This window comes from Pseudophryne corroboree, chromosome 6 (genome assembly GCF_028390025.1).
Source record: "Pseudophryne corroboree isolate aPseCor3 chromosome 6, aPseCor3.hap2, whole genome shotgun sequence".
NCBI classification, from domain to species: domain Eukaryota; kingdom Metazoa; phylum Chordata; class Amphibia; order Anura; family Myobatrachidae; genus Pseudophryne; species Pseudophryne corroboree.
In genome coordinates, this window is record NC_086449.1 from 740,598,957 (window position 1) to 740,603,728 (window position 4,772).

A 4,772-nucleotide genomic window follows, 5' to 3' on the forward strand; every position below is an offset into this window, starting at 1 on the left:
AAAGGTGTTCTGCGCATCCAACCTCCCTTTATGCCTCCCACGGCACCTTGGGATCTCAATTTGGTGTTGCAGTTCCTCCAATCAGACTGGTTTGAACCGTTACAAGTGGTTGACTTAAAGTACCTTACGTTGAAGACCGTCAAACTGTTGGCCTTGGCTTCAGCAAGACATGTGTCGGAGCTAGGGGCGTTGTCTCACAAGAGTCCCTACTTAATTTTCCATGAGGACAGAGCTGAACTCAGAACTCGTCAGCAATTTCTTCCTAAGGTGGTGTCCGCGTTTCAGATCAACCAACCTATTGTGGTTCCGGCTGTTATGGACACATCTGCTACTTCAAAGTCTTTGGATGTTGTGAGGGCTTTGAAGGTGTATGTAAAGAGAAAAGCTCGTCACAGGAATTCCGACTCGCTGTTCGTTCTCTATGATCCCAATAAAATTGGGTGTCCTGTTTCAAAGCAATTCAGTGCACGCTGGATCAAGCTCACTATCCAGCATGCTTATTCCACGGCAGGCTTGCTGGTTCCAAAATCTATACAGGCCCACTCTACTAGGTCGGTGGGTTCTTCTTGGGCAGCTGCCCGGGGTGTCTCGGCTTTACAGCTCTGCCAAGCTGCTACTTAGTCAGGTTCGAACACATTTGCTAAGTTTTACAAGTTCGATACTTTGGCTTCTGAGGACCTTCAGTTTGGTCAATCAGTTCTGCAGGAACCTCAGCACTCTCCCACCCGGTTTGGGAGCTTTGGTACCTCCCCATGGTACTAAATGGAATCCCAGTATCCCCTAGGACGTAAGAGAAAATAGGATTTTAATTACCTACCTGCAAATACTTTTCGCGTAGTCCGTAGGGGATACTGGGCTCCCGCTGCTTCGTTCTTCCTTCACTGTTACTTGGTTCAGTAATGTTTTATGGTTCAGCTGTTGCTGTTCCTGTTTTCAAGTTTGGTTAGCATGGCTTTCCTCTTGTTCTATGTGTGCTGGTTCGTAATCTCACCACTTTCCTTATCTATCCTCTCAAAGTATGTCCGTCTCCTCGGGCACAGTTTCCTAGACTGAGTCTGGTGGGAGGGGCATAGAGGGAGGAGCCAGCGCACACTATCAAATTCTTTAAGTGGCCAAGGCTCCTAGTGGACCCGTCTATACCCCATGGTACTAAATGGAATCCCAGTATCCCCTACGGACTACGAGAAAAGGATTTACCAGTAGGTAATTAAAATCTTTTTTTTTACAAAATCTCTGGTTGCCCCAACCTTTTTGGGCCCCCTGTCCCAATGATTCTTGAGAGACTCCTGTCTGCAGCAGTTATTAATTTATGCTCCATAACAGTGCCCTAGTTTATTGTATAAACCATAGTAGTGCCTAGTGTATTTTTGAACTACAAAAGTGCCCTAGTTCACATTATGTCACACTGTAGGGCTGTCCCAGTACGCAATATGCCACACAGTACACCTAATTCACATTTTTGACATAGTGTCCCCATTTCATATTATGTCACATGAAAACAGGAAGTGCCCCCCTTCATATTACGCCACACTATAGTGCCTCCACTTCATATTGAGCCACATTACAGTGCTCCAGTTCATATTAGGTAACATTAGAATGTTCTCCAGTTCATTTTATTACAATAAGCAGGTCCAGGGGCCAAAAGTTTATAAGGGCCCCTATATCACATGCAACTTTGACAGGGAAGGTGGGCCCCTCTCAGCTCTGGGCCCCAGAGCAGCTGCACTGCCTGCACCTATGGTAGCTACACTCTTACACACACACACACACACACACACACACACACACACACACACACACACACACACACACAGTATACATGCACACAGCATACATACATACATACATACATACATGCATAGCACACACACACACACACACACACACACACACACACACACACACACACACACACACACACACACACACACACACTACATCCATGAATACATACCATACATACAGAACCGTCTTAACAGCAGTGTAGGCCCCTGGGCACAGCAATGCACTGGGGCCCCTACCCATCCTCCAGCAGTAGGGGTGGGGGGTACTGGCAGTGGCAGCTTTGATGTCCCGCGTGCGGTAGGGGGTGTTCTATCTGTCGCTCAGCATGTAGGACCTGGAGAAATAATTTCTGCTAATTACTCCTTTACTGCACAGATGGGGCAGGAAGGAGAACACTAAACTGTATAAGGGGACATTGGGCTGAATGAAAGGGCCCTGGTTCATGACTTCCAGGGCAGTAGGGGGTGTTTAATACGTAGGGGAGGTATCGATAGTGGAGTGGGCTTAATATGCATAATTTTCTGGTGGGAGGGCAGCTTGCTTGACTGCAGATATCTCAAGTTCCTGAAAATAGATTTCTTAGCTTTGGGATAAAAAGCTAGAGAGTCCCACCTTTCAGTAGGTGCTGGGGACTTGGGGATCAGAGTTCAGGAGCCAGAGTAATCCACCAATGAAAATTTAAAACTGCATATTGGGCATGTCGAGCTGGAGCAGGGACCAGCTGCTGGAAGGGTGATATCTCTGGTTCTGGGCATAGTATAGACAAGCTGCCAGTGTGCCCCAAAAGGGGAGAGTCCCAGCTTTTGGAATATACCCTCATAAAAACTCTAAGTCAGACAGAACCCGAGATATATGGCTGGGAAGAACAATTATCAGGCTAGGATGGGGACCACTGCTTTGAAGTCGGATATCTCCGGTTCCCCAGGGCCGATTTTCTAAAAATCTGGTACCCCTGAAAAGAGGGGACCCTCAGCTATCAGCCTAGCCATTTTACTCCTGGGGCCCTTGGGCAAGAGCTCATTTAGCCCATACGAAAAGACGGCCCTGCATATATTACATACAACTCACACAAGCTGCTGCAGTAATAGGAGCAGCATGTAACTCTCCCGGCCAGCATATTATATTCATACCTCCCAACATCATCCATGTCCCAGTAGCGCCTATGAAAAGGGGGCGTTACCTTGGAAAAAAGGTGTGGCTTCGTGGGAATATCTGCAATAGTGAGCCAAACCACCATTTTTGTCACAATGTTCTTGTCTGTGAGCTGCTAGCCATGTCCCCAGCCACCCAACGTCCCCCTCCCCTCCACCGTGTGGCACTGAAGCCCATTGGTGGGACAGCGGGACAGTCCCCAAAAAACAGGACTGTCCTGCGAAAATTGGGACAGTTGGGAGGTATGTTTTATTACGGGAGGGAGCAGCTAGGTCACAAAGGAGGTGGCATGGAGGGGGCGGTGTCACACGCACCTAGAGTCAGTGAGAGCACCGGACACATCCACTGCCTGCCCAGTGCCCTCACCAGGTCTCTCTCAATACTCCACGTACTGCCTGAGAGGACCTGCGCACTGTCACTGCAGCTCCCCCTACAGGCACCCAGCAGCAAGCTTCTCTTATTGTTTGTGTAAGGAGGGAGCTGCTACAGCCGCGTGGGTGCAGTCACCCTGAGATTCTTCTTACACTGTATACACACACAAAAAAATGAGTTAACAACACTGATGGATCAGCGGCCGGAGGGATTTCTAGGTACTCTGAAACTCCCTCTGTGTGTGCGTATGGTGGAGCTTACAATCTACCTGTATATGCTTGATTATGGATACCGGCGTAACCAGAGGAAACCTACACCGGCGTAACCAGAGGAAACCTACACAAGTACAGGGAGAATATACAAACTCCACACAATTAGGGCCATGGTAGGAATTGAACCCATGAAAATCAAGTGAAAACAATCAGCGGCACAGAGGGGGAGGGGCGGGTGTACTAATTACCATGCAAGGTGGAGCAGTACACTAATTGGGATTTCATTTGCTAAAACCTACAAGCTGACACCCAAAGAACATAAATAAATGTGTGTCAACCTTTTCATGTGTCAACCATTTCCATATTGCTTGTGTAGATCTTTTGCCCATGTCAACCTCGTGTATGTTGGCCATGTAGTGTCATCATTTTCACTGTCAAACTATTATACCATAACCCCCCAGTCATGCCTCACACCTCTTGGTGCCCCTGGTGACATAGCTTCCTTTTGAATATCATTGGACATTAATAACTGTAAAAATTGTAAACACTGGAGTGACAGATATGGTCTCCATTGCTTCTGGTATTAACACTGTAAGTCCCAGTATACCCTGGTAGCCATTGGTTATTGCTTGTGAAACCACAGGCTTCAGCATACCCACGACTGTCAGCCGCAGCTTAGTAACATGTAGCTCCACAGAAGCTGTACAGAAAAAAAATATAAAGATGCACACAGAGAGTTAATGAATATTTTATTTCATTAAAGGCAAGTAGCCGCCTTCCCTGGCTATGAAGACAGTTACAGTGGGCGGGGCTTTTGAGTGACTGACAGGCGACAGCTGAGCTGAGCAGCCAGTGTCTGCTGCGGCTGCCGCTGGCTCTGCTACCGGGCCGGGACTTTCACTGAAGAGGACTGTGTCAGCAGTCAGCAGGGCAGCGGCGGCAGCAGTAGTGACTGTGCGTTATGGACACTTAAAAACAAACAAACAAACAATGCCATCGGCCTCTTACCATCCATAGCGGAAAACCATTTGGTTCTCAGCCATTGATGGTAAAAGTATTCATCATCGACCATAAATTGATGATTTTAAAACATTGATGGTCGATGGCCATCCCTAGACTTTCCCAAGCTGCACCTCCTCTGCCCCTGCGGAATGTTCACCCTTGGTCAAAAAGCCTTTACTGTAGCCTTGTGGCTTTCTTTGAAAATGACTTCTACCAGCAAACTCGTCAAATCCCAGAACCCCTACGTAA

At 47.7% G+C, this 4,772-nt stretch overlaps 1 long non-coding RNA gene across 1 annotated transcript in view; it reads right to left on the reverse strand.

The window, feature by feature from the left end:
* Positions 1 to 4,253: 4,253 nt before the first annotated feature.
* The window catches only part of LOC134933360 (uncharacterized), a 4,047-nt gene continuing 3,528 nt past the window's right edge, over positions 4,254 to 4,772 (reverse strand). The window contains exon 2 of the long non-coding RNA XR_010179680.1: positions 4,254 to 4,772. This exon is cut by the window's right edge and continues 576 nt beyond it. This is a non-coding gene — a long non-coding RNA (uncharacterized LOC134933360).